The 15,955-nt window shown below is 61.5% G+C and overlaps 1 long non-coding RNA gene across 1 annotated transcript; it reads right to left on the bottom strand.

Moving 5' to 3' along the window:
* Positions 1-14,380: 14,380 nt before the first annotated feature.
* On the bottom strand, positions 14,381-15,142 carry LOC128820120 (uncharacterized). The gene is made up of 3 exons (XR_008440822.1): positions 15,029-15,142; positions 14,689-14,842; positions 14,381-14,583 (listed from the first exon to the last, which is right to left on the bottom strand). It is a non-coding gene; the product is annotated as an uncharacterized LOC128820120 (long non-coding RNA).
* Positions 15,143-15,955: the final 813 nt, after the last annotated feature.

Raw genomic sequence — 15,955 nt, 5'->3', positions numbered from 1 at the left:
CTTCCCCGGGGGATGCTCTGCCCGAGTCTTCCCTTTTCTCCCCGGGATGATCCACCACTCTCGGTGCTGCCTGTAGATTCCTACCCTATTAGAGAATATCCCTTACCGGTGGGGGATGATCCGGTGGGTGTCCGTGCTCCTCCCGCCCGATCCCGGCACCCTCTTCACCGCTGCCCCGGGGGGATGCTCCATGGGTCCCCGTGGTGCTCCCGGTTCCATGTTCCTCGCTCTGGGGCGGTGCTCGGCCGCTCTCTCGGTGCTTGCTGCCCCGGGGGATGCTCTCTCCGTGGCTTCCTTTCTCGCCCCGGGGATGCTCTGCCGCTCTCCGTGGGGATCCGTACCCTATTTGGGAAAATACAATACACGTGGGGGATGCTCCGGTAGCGTCGACAGAGCTCCCTCCCGATCCCGGCACCGTTTTCGCCGCTGCCCTGGGGAGATTCTCTGTTGGTGTCCGCCCTTCTCACCTCTGGGGGATGCTATCTCACTCTCCGTGCTGCTCCTGGCACCGTCGTCCTCACCAAGGGGATGCTTCGCCGCTCTCAGTGCTTGCAGCCCTGGGGGATTCTCTGTCAGTGTCCGCCCTCCTCACCCCTGGGGATGCTCCGCTGCTCTCCGTGTGGATTCCTACTCTCCTTGGGAAAATCCCTTACCTCAGAGGGGATGCTCCGGTGGGTGTCCGGGCTCCTTCCGCCCCATCCCGGCACCGTCTTTGCCACTCCATGGGTCTCTGTGGTCCTTGCCCCGGGGGGATGCTCCGCTGCTCTCGGTGCTTGCTGCCCCGGGGGATTCTCTATCCATGGCCTCCTTCCTCAGCCCCGGGGATGCTCTCCCGCACTCGGTGCTCCATGTGGATCCCTACCCTATTTGGGAAAATACAATACCTGTGGGGGATGCTCCGGTAGTGTCCGGAGAGCTCCCTCCCGATCCCGGCACCGTCTTCACCCCTGCCCCCGGGGGATGCTCTGCCCGTGTCTTCCCTTTTCACCCGGGGATGCTCCGCCACTCTCGGTGGTCCCTGCAGATTCCTACCCTATTTGAGAATATCCCTTACCTGTGGGGGATGATGCGGTGGGTGTCCGTGCTCCTCCCGCCCGATCCCGGCACCCTCTTCACCGCTGCCGCAGGGGGATGCTCCATGGGTCCCCGTGGTGCTCCCGCTTCCGTGTTCCTCGCTCTGGGGTGGTGCTCGGCCGCTCTCTCGGTGCTTGCTGCCCCGGGGGATGCTCTCTCCGTGGCTTCCTTTCTCACCCCGGGGATGCTCTGCCGCTCTCCGTGGGGATCCGTACCCTATTTGGGAAAATACAATACACGTGGGGGATGCTCCAGTAGCATCGGTGGAGCTCCCTCCCGATCCCGGCACCGTCTTCACCGTTGCCTGGGGCGATGCTCCATGGGTCGCCGTGGTGCTCCCGGTTCCGTGGTCCTCGCTCCGGGGCGATGCTCGGCCGCTCTCGATGCTCGGTGACCCAAGGGATTCTCTGTCGGTTTCCTCCCTTCACACCCCGGGGATGCTCCGACGCTCTTGCTGCTCCGTGGGGATTCCTACCCTATTTGGGAAAACAAATTACCTCTGGGGGATGCTCCGGTAGTGTCTGCAGAGCTTCCGCCTGATCCCGGCACCGTCTTCACCCCTGCCCCCGGGGGATGCTCTGCCCGAGTCTTCCCTTTTCTCCCCGGGATGATCCGCCACTCTCGGTGCTGCCTGTAGATTCCTACCCTATTAGAGAATATCCCTTACCGGTGGGGGATGATCCGGTGGGTGTCCGTGCTCCTCCCGCCCGATCCCGGCACCCTCTTCACCGCTGCCCCGGGGGGATGCTCCATGGGTCCCCGTGGTGCTCCCGGTTCCATGTTCCTCGCTCTGGGGCGGTGCTCGGCCGCTCTCTCGGTGCTTGCTGCCCCAGGGGATGCTCTCTCCGTGGCTTCCTTTCTCGCCCCGGGGATGCTCTGCCGCTCTCCGTGGGGATCCGTACCCTATTTGGGAAAATACAATACACGTGGGGGATGCTCCGGTAGCGTCGACAGAGCTCCCTCCTGATCCCGGCACCGTTTTCGCCGCTGCCCTGGGGAGATTCTCTGTTGGTGTCCGCCCTTCTCACCTCTGGGGGATGCTATCTCACTCTCCGTGCTGCTCCTGGCACCGTCGTCCTCACCAAGGGGATGCTTCGCCGCTCTCAGTGCTTGCAGCCCTGGCGGATTCTCTGTCAGTGTCCGCCCTCCTCACCCCTGGGGATGCTCCGCTGCTCTCCGTGTGGATTCCTACTCTCTTTGGGAAAATCCCTTACCTCAGGGGGATGCTCCGGTGGGTGTCCGGGCTCCTTCCGCCCCATCCCGGCACCGTCTTTGCCACTCCATGGGTCTCTGTGGTCCTTGCCCCGGGGGGATGCTCCGCTGCTCTCGGTGCTTGCTGCCCCGGGGGATTCTCTATCCATGGCCTCCTTCCTCAGCCCCGGGGATGCTCTCCCGCACTCGGTGCTCCATGTGGATCCCTACCCTATTTGGGAAAATACAATACCTGTGGGGGATGCTCCGGTAGTGTCCGGGGAGCTCCCTCCCGATCCCGGCACCGTCTTCACCCCTGCCCCCGGGGGATGCTCTGCCCGTGTCTTCCCTTTTCACCCGGGGATGCTCCGCCACTCTCGGTGGTCCCTGCAGATTCCTACCCTATTTGAGAATATCCCTTACCTGTGGGGGATGATGCGGTGGGTGTCCGTGCTCCTCCCGCCCGATCCCGGCACCCTCTTCACCGCTACCCCGAGTGGATGCTCCATGGGTCCCCGTGGTGCTCCCGGTTCCTCGCTCTGGGGTGGTGCTCGGCCGCTCTCTCGGTGCTTGCTGCCCCGGGGGATGCTCTCTCCGTGGCTTCCTTTCTCACCCCGGGGATGCTCTGCCGCTCTCCGTGGGGATCCGTACCCTATTTGGGAAAATACAATACACGTGGGGGATGCTCCGGTAGCATCGGTGGAGCTCCCTCCCGATCCCGGCACCGTCTTCACCGTTGCCTGGGGCGATGCTCCATGGGTCGCCGTGGTGCTCCCGGTTCCGTGGTCCTCGCTCCGGGGCGATGCTCGGCCGCTCTCGATGCTCGGTGACCCAAGGGATTCTCTGTCGGTTTCCTCCCTTCACACCCCGGGGATGCTCCGACGCTCTTGCTGCTCCGTGGGGATTCCTACCCTATTTGGGAAAACAAATTACCTCTGGGGGATGCTCCGGTAGTGTCTGCAGAGCTTTCGCCCGGTCCCAGCACCGTCTTCACCCCTTCCCCGGGGGATGCTCTGCCCGTGTCTTCCCTTTTCACCCGGGGATGATCCGCCACTCTCGGTGCTGCCTGTAGATTTCTACCCTATTTGAGAATATCCCTTACCTGTGGGGGATGATGCGGTGGGTGTCCGTGCTCCTCCCGCCCGATCCCGGCACCCTCTTCACCGCTACCCCGAGTGGATTCTCCATGGGTCCCCGTGGTGCTCCCGGTTCCGTGTTCCTCGCTCTGGGGTGGTGCTCGGCTGCTCTCGGTGCTTGCTGCCCCGGGGGATGCTCTCTCCGTGGCTTCCTTTCTCACCCCGGGGATGCTCTGCCGCTCTCCGTGGGGATCCGTACCCTATTTGGGAAAATACAATACATGTGGGGGATGCTCCGGTAGCGTCGGTGGAGCTCCCTCCAAATCCTGGCACCGTTTTCGCCGCTGCCCTGGGGAGATTCTCTGTTGGTGTCTGCCCTTCTCACCTCTGGGGGATGCTATCTCACTCTCTGTGCTGCTCCTGGCACCGTCGTCCTCACCAAGGGGATGCTTCGCCGCTCTCGGTGCTTGCAGCCCTGTGGGATTCTCTGTCAGTGTCCGCCCTCCTCACTCCTGGGGATGCTCCGCTGCTCTCCGTGTGGATTCCTACTCTCTTTGGGAAAATCCCTTACCTCAGGGGGATGCTCCGGTGGGTGTCCGGGCTCCTTCCGCCCCATCCCGGCACCGTCTTTGCCACTCCATGGGTCTCTGTGGTCCTTGCCCCGGGGGGATGCTCCGCTGCTCTCGGTGCTTGCTGCCCCGGGGGATTCTCTATCCATGGCCTCCTTCCTCAGCCCCGGGGATGCTCTCCCGCACTCAGTGCTCCATGTGGATCCCTACCCTATTTGGGAAAATACAATACCAGTGGGGGATGCTCCGCGAGTGTCCGGGGAGCTCCCTCCCGATCCCGGCACCGTCTTCACCGTTGCCTGGGGCGATGCTCCATGGGTCGCCGTGGTGCTCCCGGTTCCGTGGTCCTCGCTCCGGGGCGATGATCGGCCGCTCTCGATGCTCGGTGACCCAAGGGATTCTCTGTCGGTGTCCTCCCTTCGCACCCCGGGGATGCTCCGAAGCTCTTGCTGCTCTGTGGGGATTCCTACCCTATTTGGGAAAACAAATTACCTCTGGGGGATGCTCCGGTAGTGTCTGCAGAGCTTTCGCCCGGTCCCGGCACCGTCTTCACCCCTTCCCCGGGGGATGCTCTGCCCGTGTCTTCCCTTTTCTCCCCGGGATGATCCGCCACTCTCGGTGCTGCCTGTAGATTTCTACCCTATTTGAGAATATCCCTTACCTGTGGGGGATGATGCGGTGGGTGTCCGTGCTCCTCCCGCCCGATCCCGGCACCCTCTTCACCGCTACCCCGAGTGGATGCTCCATGGGTCCCCGTGGTGCTCCCGGTTCCGTGTTCCTCGCTCTGGGGTGGTGCTCGGCCGCTCTCTCGGTGCTTGCTGCCCCGGGGGATGCTCTCTCCGTGGCTTCCTTTCTCACCCCGGGGATGCTCTGCCGCTCTCCGTGGGGATCCGTACCCTATTTGGGAAAATACAATACACGTGGGGGATGCTCCGGTAGCGTCGGTGGAGCTCCCTCCCGATCCCGGCACCGTCTTCACCGTTGCCTGGGGGGGATGCTCCATGGGTCGCCGTGGTGCTCCCGGTTCCGTGGTCCTCGCTCCGGGGCGATGCTCGGCCGCTCTCGATGCTCGGTGACCCAAGGGATTCTCTGTCGGTTTCCTCCCTTCCCACCCCGGGGATGCTCCGACGCTCTTGCTGCTCCGTGGGGATTCCTACCCGATTTGGGAAAACACATTACCTCTGGGGGATGCTCCGGTAGTGTCTGCAGAGCTTTCGCCCGGTCCCGGCACCGTCTTCACCCCTTCCCCGGGGGATGCTCAGCCCGTGTCTTCCCTTTTCTCCCCGGGATGATCCACCACTCTCGGTGCTGCCTGTAGATTTCTACCCTATTTGAGAATATCCCTTACCTGTGGGGGATGATGCGGTGGGTGTCCGTGCTCCTCCCGCCCGATCCCGGCACCCTCTTCACCGCTACCCCGAGTGGATGCTCCATGGGTCCCCGTGGTGCTCCTGGTTCCGTGTTCCTCGCTCTGGGGTGGTGCTCGGCCGCTCTCTCGGTGCTTGCTGCCCCGGGGGATGCTCTCTCCGTGGCTTCCTTTCTCACCCCGGGGATGCTCTGCCGCTCTCCGTGGGGATCCGTACCCTATTTGGGAAAATACAATACACGTGGGGGATGCTCCGGTAGCGTCGGTGGAGCTCCCTCCAAATCCCGGCACCGTTTTCGCCGCTGCCCTGGGGAGATTCTCTGTTGGTGTCCGCCCTTCTCACCTCTGGGGGATGCTATCTCACTCTCCGTGCTGCTCCTGGCACCGTCGTCCTCACCAAGGGGATGCTTCGCCGCTCTCGGTGCTTGCAGCCCTGGGGGATTCTCTGTCAGTGTCCGCCCTCCTCACTCCTGGGGATGCTCCGCTGCTCTCCGTGTGGATTCCTACTCTCTTTGGGAAAATCCCTTACCTCAGGGGGATGCTCCGGTGGGTGTCCGGGCTCCTTCCGCCCCATCCCGGCACCGTCTTTGCCACTCCATGGGTCTCTGTGGTCCTTGCCCCGGGGGGATGCTCCGCTGCTCTCGGTGCTTGCTGCCCCGGGGGATTCTCTATCCATGGCCTCCTTCCTCAGCCCCGGGGATGCTCTCCCGCACTCGGTGCTCCATGTGGATCCCTACCCTATTTGGGAAAATACAATACCAGTGGGGGATGCTCCGGTAGTGTCCGGGGAGCTCCCTCCCGATCCCGGCACCGTCTTCACCGCTGCCTGGGGGGGATGCTCCATGGGTCGCCGTGGTGCTCCCGGTTCCGTGGTCCTTGCTCCGGGGCGATGCCCGGCCGCTCTCGATGCTCGGTGACCCAAGGGATTCTCTGTCGGTTTCCTCCCTTCGCACCCCGGGGATGCTCCGAAGCTCTTGCTGCTCTGTGGGGATTCCTACCCTATTTGGGAAAACAAATTACCTCTGGGGGATGCTCCGGTAGTGTCTGCAGAGCTTTCGCCCGGTCCCGGCACCGTCTTCACCCCTTCCCCGGGGGATGCTCAGCCCGTGTCTTCCCTTTTCTCCCCGGGATGATCCGCCACTCTCGGTGCTGCCTGTAGATTTCTACCCTATTTGAGAATATCCCTTACCTGTGGGGGATGATGCGGTGGGTGTCCGTGCTCCTCCCGCCCGATCCCGGCACCCTCTTCACCGCTACCCCGAGTGGATGCTCCATGGGTCCCCGTGGTGCTCCCGGTTCCGTGTTCCTCGCTCTGGGGTGGTGCTCGGCCGCTCTCTCGGTGCTTGCTGCCCCGGGGGATGCTCTCTCCGTGGCTTCCTTTCTCACCCCAGGGATGCTCCGCCGCTCTCCGTGGGGATCCGTACCCTATTTGGGAAAATACAATACACGTGGGGGATGCTCCGGTAGCGTCGGTGGAGCTCCCTCCAAATCCCGGCACCGTTTTCGCCGCTGCCCTGGGGAGATTCTCTGTTGGTGTCCGCCCTTCTCACCTCTGGGGGATGCTATCTCACTCTCCGTGCTGCTCCTGGCACCGTCGTCCTCACCAAGGGGATGCTTCGCCGCTCTCGGTGCTTGCAGCCCTGGGGGATTCTCTGTCAGTGTCCGCACTCCTCACCCCTGGGGATGCTCCGCTGCTCTCCGTGTGGATTCCTACTCTCTTTGGGAAAATCCCTTATTTCAGGGGGATGCTCCGGTGGGTGTCCGGGCTCCTTCCGCCGCATCCCGGCACCGTCTTTGCCACTCCATGGGTCTCTGTGGTCCTTGCCCCGGGGGGATGCTCCGCTGCTCTCGGTGCTTGCTGCCCCGGGGGATTCTCTATCCATGGCCTCCTTCCTCGCCCCCAGTGATGCTCTCCCGCACTCGGTGCTCCATGTGGATCCCTACCCTATTTGGGAAAATACAATACCTGTGGGGGATGCTCCGGTAGTGTCCTGGGAGCTCCCTCCCGATCCCGGCACCTTCTTCACCCCTGCCCCCGGGGGATGCTCTGCCCGTGTCTTCCCTTTTCACCCGGGGATGCTCCGCCACTCTCGGTGGTCCCTGCAGATTCCTACCCTATTTGAGAATATCCCTTACCTGTGGGGGATGATGCGGTGGGTGTCCGTGCTCCTCCCGCCCGATCCCGGCACCCTCTTCACCGCTGCCGCGGGGGGATGCTCCATGGGTCCCCGTGGTGCTCCCGGTTCCGTGTTCCTCGCTCTGGGGTGGTGCTCGGCCGCTCTCTCGGTGCTTGCTGCCCCGGGGGATGCTCTCTCCGTGGCTTCCTTTCTCACCCCGGGGATGCTCTGCCGCTCTCCGTGGGGATCCGTACCCTATTTGGGAAAATACAATACCTGTGGGGGATGCTCCGGAATTGTCCGGGGAGCTCCCTCCCGATCCCGGCACCGTCTTCACCGCTGCCTGGGGGGGATGCTCCATGGGTCGCCGTGGTGCTCCCGGTTCCGTGGTCCTCGCTCCGGGGCGATGCTCGGCCGCTCTCGATGCTCGGTGACCCAAGGAATTCTCTGTCGGTGTCCTCCCTTCGCACCCCGGGGATGCTCCGACGCTCTTGCTGCTCTGTGGGGATTCCTACCCTATTTGGGAAAACACATTACCTCTGGGGGATGCTCCGGTAGTGTCTGCAGAGCTTCCGCCCGATCCCGGCACCGTCTTCACCCCTTCCCCGGGGGATGCTCTGCCCGAGTCTTCCCTTTTCACCCGGGGATGATCCGCCACTCTCGGTGCTCCCTGCAGATTCCTATTCTATTTGAGAATATCCCTTACCTTTGGGGGATGATGCGGTGGGTGTCCGTGCTCCTCCCGCCCGATCCCGGCACCCTCTTCACTGCTGCCCCGGGTGGATGCTCCATGGGTCCCCGTGGTGCTCCCGGTTCCGTGTTCCTCGCTCTGGTACGATGCTCGGCCGCTCTCAGTGCTTGCTGCCATGGGGGATGCTCTGTTGGTGTCCTCACCCCGGGGCATTCCCCGCCGCTGGCCGCCGTCCGTGGCCAGTGTTGGCTCCGGGGCGCTCCCGGGGTTCCGCTGCCGCCGCCGCTCCCATCGCCGGGCCCGCACTGAGCCCCGCGCTCGCGCGCACTGCTTTTATAGGCCCGGTAAGCCCCGCCCTCCCACCGGCAGCCAGTGGGAGCGCAGGGATGTCATAGGGGCGAGGGGTGATCCTCACGGCTCTTTGTGACATCAGAATGAAAGGGTGAGGCCAGAATGAGAGAGCGATCTGATTGGTCAATGCCGAAGGCGTTCCCGCGCTGATTGTTCCAGGCACTGACTGGTTAGTTCGAGGCAGAAGGTGCGGCAAGGCGGGGAGTGGGCGTGACTTACATGTGGGGGTTCCAGCCCAATTCTGGCGGTCCCAGCCTAATTCTGGGGGTGTTCAGCTCCGTTTTTTGGGGTGCCCAGCCCCAATCTGGTTGTCCCAGCTCCATTTCTGGGGGTCCCAGTCCCATCCTAGTGGTGCCCAGCTCTATTCTGGGGGCCCCCAGCCCCATTCTGGGGGTGTCCAGCTCCATTTAGCTGTGGGGGATGCTCCGGTTGGGGTCCGTGGAGATCTCGCCCGATGCTCCGGGGAGATTCTCTGTTGACGTCCTCCCTTCTCCCCCCCGGAGTTGTTCTCTCGGTCTCTGTGCTGCTCCCAGCACTGTCGTCCTCACCCTGGGGCTGCTCCACCGATCTAGATGCTCCGCACCCTGCGGGATTCTCTGTCCATGGCTCCCTTCCTCAACCCCAGGGATGCTCCGCCGCTCTCAGTGCTCCGTGGGGATTCCTACCCTATTTGGGAAAATACAATACCTTGGGGAGACGCTCCAATAGTGTCTGCGGAGCTTCCTCCCGATCCCAGCACCGTCTTCACCACTGCCCCGAGAAGATTCTCTGTTGGTGTCCGTACTTCTCACCTCCGGGGGATGCTCTCTTGCTCTCCCTGGTGCTCCTGGCACCGTCGTCCTCACCAGGGGGATGCTCCGCCGCTCTCGGTGCTCGCTGCCTCGGGGGATTCTCTGTCGGTGTCCTGCCTTCTCTCCTGGGGATGCTCCGCCGCTCTCCGTGCGGCTCCCGGCACCGCGGTCCTCCCTCCGGGCCGATACTCCGCCGCTCTCTCGGTGCTCCGTGGGGATTCCTAGGCTATTTGGGAAAACACATTACCTGTGGGGGATGCTCCGGTAGTGCCCGCGGAGGTCCCACCTGATCCCAGCACCGTCTTCACCGCTGCCCCGGGGGGATGCTCCATGGGTCGCCGTGGTGCTCCCGGTTCCGTGGTCCTCGCTCCGGGGCAATGCTCGGCCGCTCTCGGTGCTCGCTGCCGCGGGGATGCTCTGTCCGTGTCCTCACCCCGGGGCATTCCCCGCTGCTGGCCGCCGTCCGTGGCCGGTGTCGGCTCCGGGGTGCTCCCAAGGCTCCGCTGCCGCCGCCGCTCCCATCGCCGGACCCAAACTGAGCTCTGCGCGCCCACGCACGCCTTTTATAGGCCCGGCAATCCCCGCCCTCCTGCCAGCAGCCAATGGGAGTGCAGTGACGTCATAGGGGCGAGGGGGGAATCATCACGGATCTTTTTTACGTCAGAATGAAAGGGTGGGGCCAGAATGAGAGAGCGATCTGATTGGTCGATGCCGAAGGCCTTCCCGCGCTGATTGTTCCAGGCGCTGATTGGTTAGTTCGAGGCAGAATGTGGGGCAAGGTGGGGAGTGGGCGTGGCTTACATGTGGGGGTCCCAGCCCCATTTCTTGCAGTCCCAAGTCCATGGGGAGGGGTGTGTGGAGGTTCCAGCCCAATTCTGGGGGTCCCAGCCCCATTCTGGGGGTGTCCAGCTCCATTTTGGGGATGCCAAACTCCATTTTGGGGGTGCCCAGCCCCATTCTGGTTGTCCCAGCTCCATTTCTGGGGGTCCCAGCCCCATTTCTGGGAATCTCATGCCCACGGGGAGGGGTCTTCTGGGGGTGCCAACCCCATTTCTGGGGATCCCAGTCCCATTTCTGGGGGCTCTGGGGGTCCCAACCTTACTTCTGGTAGTTCCAGATCCATGGGGAGTGGTCTGTGGGGGTCCCAGCCCCATTTCTGAGGGTTTTAGGATCATGGGGAGGGGTCTGTGAGGGTCCCAGCCCCATTTCGGGGGGTCCCAGGTCCATAGGGAGGGTTATTCTGGGGGCCCCAGCCCTATGGGGAGGGGTCTCTGGGGGTCCCAGCCCCATTTCTTGGGGTCCCAGCCCTATGGGCAGGGGTCTCTGGGGGTCCCAGGTCCATGGTGAGAGGTGTCTGGTGGTCCCAGCCCCATTCTGGGTGGTCCAAAGACCATGGGGAGGGGTCTCTGGGGGTCCCAGCCCCATTTCTGCTGGTCCCAGCCCCACTCTTGAGGGGGAGCTTCGTGATTTGTTGCCGAGCTGCGGGGGCTTTTAGCCTCTCGGCACGAAGCTCGGATAGCTGGTACATCTGAGGGTCCACCAGAAGAACGGGAGGGACACTCGGGCTGCTGAAATCCTGCTCGTTTATTGAAGGGTCGCAGAAGGGGCAGACAGGGAGACCAGAAGCAGAAGGGAGGCAGATTCCGAGAGCCCCGAGGGGCGGGGTGAGGAATCTTTTAACTGTATAAGGGTAGGAGGGTTTAGCATACGAGGGAACAATCAGGAAAAGGCTAAAGGGAGGGGAGATATAACATTAACCAGTGGGGAAAAGGGAAAGGAGTGTTCTTGGTGGAAGAACCAAAGGGAAAACGTGGAACAGAGAAGATTCTAGGCTAAGGGGCAGACTTGAACAATAACTGACAGGACAGGGGGAGGGTACAATTCTCTTACAAAAGGGGGCGGGGAACTCATACAACTGCTGTTTCCCATGGCAACCCTAGACTGCCTTCCCCAACCCCTCCTCCTACATCTCCCCCGTTTTTATTTATTAAATATGCATTTCCCAACGTTTTAAGCCACATACGTTTAAACAAAAATAAAGCAAGCGAGATAATGAACATTATCAGAAAGATCCAAAAGAGTCCCCTGAAGATGATCGCAACCCACCCTGGGACACCCCATTGAGATAGCAGGAGTGGTTTCAACAGTTTTTTTCCAATGAATCTCCCAGAGGTGGCATTTGGTGGGAGAAAACAGTGTCTTAGCAATATACCTTAAATCCTGGGGGACTAGCAAACGTCCAGCAAATGTTAAGTCCAGCACATTTTTAAAGAAAGGCGAGTTTCTGCCGTAATCTTTGGCGGTCTCCCTAAACTCCTTAACCTCAGCGTATGGAATTTGCTCCCACTTTGGCTCCCTCCCCCGCCGGAGGATGACCGGTGCCGCAAAGCTGCCCAAGTCCCGTGCCAATTCCAAATCCCCATCCTTAATTGCCTCCTCTCTGATCTTTGCCCAACCCCCCCACGACTTGTTGGTAGGCGGGGGGCTGCCACTCTCCTCATCCTCTTCCGAGGATGAAGCAGGCCGGGTTAGGGCGCGGTGCCTCTCCCTGGCCGGTGGGTCCCGGAGACAGTGGGTCCGGCAGGCCAGGATGGCCTGCTTCCGGCCAGGCCTCCTCCCGGTTCCGGTAGAGTGGGAACCGGCAGTGGCAGGAGAGGAGGAGGCGTGTCCCGACCCACCCACCGGGGTGTGACTTTCTGGTGGGGGGTTCCCACCCACAGGGGCTGGGCCCACTTGGGGGCTGGTCCCAGCCACAGGGGGCCCACCCAGGGGTGTGGTCAGAGGGAAGGAGGGGACGGTCCCGACACAGGGGCGGCACTCGACGGAGGGCGGGGAGGAGGCGGGGGCGAGATGGCGGGAATTTTCTGGGGTGAAGGAGAAGGAGGGGCGCCATCCTGGGGCTGGTCTTTTTTCGCCATGAGGCAGGCGCCATTTTGTCCCATTTGTTCAGTTAAGTCCTCTAAAGAGCAACAGGGTTTCAACTAGGATTAGGGTCTCTGGGGTGGAAGGAACAGGAATGACATGTGTTGGGGTGGCCAGTCCCAACACACGAATGGGACAGGGAGGATCGGGAAGCAGCAGGGAGACGGCAGCAGCTCTGTGCCGAACTATGGCAAGATCTGTCTCCTGATCCGCCCTTAGGGGAAGAAGGAATAGGACTGGGGGGGGAGGAACACGAGGTAGGTGAACTGGGGACCCAACTCTCTCCCTTCTTTTTTAACAAATTAAGAATGGAATGAAAAAGCTGAAAAAAATGACCGACTGAAATCCTCCCCTGAACTTGTAAATCGTAAATCTTTCTCCCAGCTCTTCCTCAGAAATCAGGTACCAAAACATCTTCCCGTGTAGTAGCAGGAAAATGTTCGAAAATAAATTTAACAAAAGGCTTTAAATCCCTCTTATTAAAAGAAATGTTCCCCAAAACAAGGTGGGATTTAACTTGGATATAAAACTCCCGTTGAGCTGGAGACAGGCGGTTGCCCATTAGATCAGGTCTCACAGCTAAATCACCCTTTTCGAAAAGGATAAAAAAAAACAGACAAAAGGAGGTGAAGCCTGGTCAGGCGTAAGAAAAAGCAAGATAAACGTACCTCTGAAAGACTCAGGCATAAAACGGGGATATCGAAGAGAGATCTGGTGGAACTTCTGCTGGTCCAAGGGCTTTGCCGCTGCTGTGCAGCTCGAAGGTCCGTCGGTTCTCAGCAGAACCCAGGAGACAGAAGCCATCCGGACCGAAAGGGCGACTGTCTCTGGAACTGGTCCCGAACACCGCTTGCAATCCTGGAGAAGGCTGGTCACAGAGCAGGCAATCTCTAGGAGACGGTCAAGGACTGGACTCGCTGGTGTCCGTCCCTGTTTGGGGAGCCAGTTGCCGAGCTGCGGGGGCTTTTAGCCTCTCGGCACGAAGCTCAGATAGCTGGTACATCTGAGGGTCCACCAGAAGAACAGGAGGGACACTCGGGCTGCTGAAATCCTGCTCGTTTATTGAAGGGTGGCAGAAGGGGCAGACAGGGAGACCACGAAGCAGAAGGGAGGCAGATTCCGAGAGCCCCAAAGGGCGGGGTTAGGGATCTTTTAACCGCATAAGGGTAGGAGGGTTTAGCATACGAGGGTACAATCGGGAGAAGGCTAAAGGGAGGGGAAATATAACATTAACCAGTGGGGAAAAGGGAAAGGAGTGTTCTTGGTGGAAGAACCAAAGGGAAAACGTGGAACAGAGAAGATTCTAGGCTAAGGGGCAGACTTGAACAATAACTGACAGGACGGGGAGGGTACAATTCTCTTACAAAAGGGGGTGGGGAACTCATACAACTGCTGCTTCCCATGGCAAGCCTCGACTCCCTTCCCCAACCCCTCCTCCTACATCCCAGGTCCATTTCTTGGGGTCCCAGCCCCATTTCTGGGAATCTCAAGCCCATGGGGAGGGGTCTCTGGCTGTCCCAACCCCATGTCTGGAGTGCCCAGTCCATAGAGAGGGGTCTGTGAGGGTCCCAGCTCCATTTCTGTGGGTCCCAGGTCCACAGGGAGCGGTCTTCTGGGGATCCCATCTGCATTTCTGGGTGTCCCAGGTCCACAGGGAGGGGTCTTCTGAGGGTGTCAGCCCTAAGGGGAGGGGTCTCTTGGGGTCACAGCCCCATTTCTGGGGGTCCCAGTCCCATTTCTGGGGTCTCTGGGGGTCCCAGCCTTACTTCTGGTAGTTCCAGATCCATGGGGAGTGGTCTGTGGGGGTCCCAGCCCCACTTCTGGGGGTTCCATGATCATGGGGAGAGTCTGTGAGGGTCCCAGCCCCATTTCTGCTGCTCCTAGTCCATGGGGAGGGGTCTTCTGGGGGTCCCAGCCCTATGGGGAGGGGTCTCTGGTGGACCCAGCTCCATTTCTGTGGGTCCCAGCCCTATGGGGAGGGGTCTCCGGGGTTCCCAACCCCATGTCTGGACTGCCCAGTCCATAGGGAGGGGTCTCTAGGGGTCCCAGCCCCAATTCTGGGGGTCCCAGGTCCATAGGGAGGGGTCTTCTGAGGGTGCCAGCCCTATGGGGAGTGGTCTCTGGGGATCCCAGCCCCATTTCTGCGGGTCCCAGCCCCACTCTTGACGGGGAGCTTCGTGATGTGTGTGGGTGGCGAGAGATTCGTGGGGACAGCAAAGATCAGGCACGGCATTTAATGAGATTTTTGTCAAATTTATTTCAGAAATTGGAGGGAGGGGGACGGGCCTTAATTGTGGGGGATGCTCCGGTGGGGGTCCACGGAGCTTCCGCCCGATCCCGGCACCGTCACCGCCGCTGCCCCGGGGGATGCTCTGTCTGTGGCCTCCCTCATCAACCCCGGGGATGCTCCGCCGCTCTCCGTCGGGATTCCTCCACTATTTGGGAAAATACAACAACTGTAGGGGATGCTTCGGTAGGTGTCCGTGGAGATCCGACCCGATGGCCCAGGGAGATTCTCTGTTGGTGTCCGCCCTTCTCACCCCCGGCGGATGCTATCTCAATCTCCGCAGTGGTCCTGGCACCGTCGTCCTCACCCCGGGGATGCTCCACTGCTCTCCGTGGTGCTCCCGACACCGTGGTCCTCGCTCCAGGCCGATGGTGCGCCGCACTCCGTGCTCCGTGGGGATTCCTAGGCTAGTTGGGAAAACACATTATCTCGGCAGATGCTTCGGTGGGGGTCCACGGAGCTCCTGCCTGATCCCAGCACCGTCTTCGACGCTGTCAGGGGGGGATTCTCTCTCGGTGTCCGCTCTCCTCACTCCCGGGGATGCTCCGCTGCTCTCCGTGTGGATTCCTACTCACTTTGGGAAAATCCCTTACATCAGGGGGATGCTCCGGTGGGTGTCCAGGCTCCTTCCGCCCCATCCCGGCACCGTCTTTGCCACTCCATGGGTCTCTGTGGTCCTTGCCCCGGGGGGATGCTCCGCTGCTCTCGGTGCTTGCTGCCCCGGGGGATTCTCTATCCATGGCCTCCTTCCTCACCCCCGGGGATGCTCTCCCGCACTCGGTGCTCCATGTGGATCCCTACCCTATTTTGGAAAATACAATACCTGTGGGGGATGCCCCGGTAGTGTCCGGGGAGCTCCCTCCCGATCCTGGCACCGTCTTCACCGCTGCCTGGGGCGATGCTCCATGGGTCCCCGTGGTGCTCCCGGTTCCGTGGTCCTCGCTCCGGGGCGATGCTCGGCCGCTCTCGATGCTCGGTGACCCAAGGGATTCTCTGTCGGTGTCCTCCCTTCGCACCCCGGGGATGCTCCGACACTCTTGCTGCTCCGTGGGGATTCCTACCCTATTTGGGAAAACAAATTACCTCTGGGGGATGCTCCGGTAGTGTCTGCAGAGCTTCCGCCTGATCCCGGCACCGTCTTCACCCCTGCCCCCGGGGGATGCTCTGACCGTGTCTTCCCTTTTCTCCCCGGGATGATCCGCCACTCTCGGTGCTGCCTGTAGATTTCTACCCTATTTGAGAATATCCCTTACCTGTGGGGGATGATGCGGTGGGTGTCCGTGCTCCTCCCGCCCGATCCCGGCACCCTCTTCACCGCTGCCCCGAGTGGATGCTCCATGGGTCCCCGTGGTGCTCCCGGTTCCGTGTTCCTCGCTCTGGGGTGGTGCTCGGCCGCTCTCTCGGTGCTTGCTGCCCCGGGGGATGCTCTCTCCGTGGCTTCCTTTCTCACCCCGGGGATGCTCTGCCGCTCTCCGTGGGGATCCGTACCCTATTTGGGAAAATACAATTCACGTGGGGGA

This window comes from Vidua macroura, chromosome 28, assembly GCF_024509145.1.
Source record: "Vidua macroura isolate BioBank_ID:100142 chromosome 28, ASM2450914v1, whole genome shotgun sequence".
NCBI classification, from domain to species: domain Eukaryota; kingdom Metazoa; phylum Chordata; class Aves; order Passeriformes; family Viduidae; genus Vidua; species Vidua macroura.
This window is presented reverse-complemented; position numbering and strand designations above follow the sequence as displayed.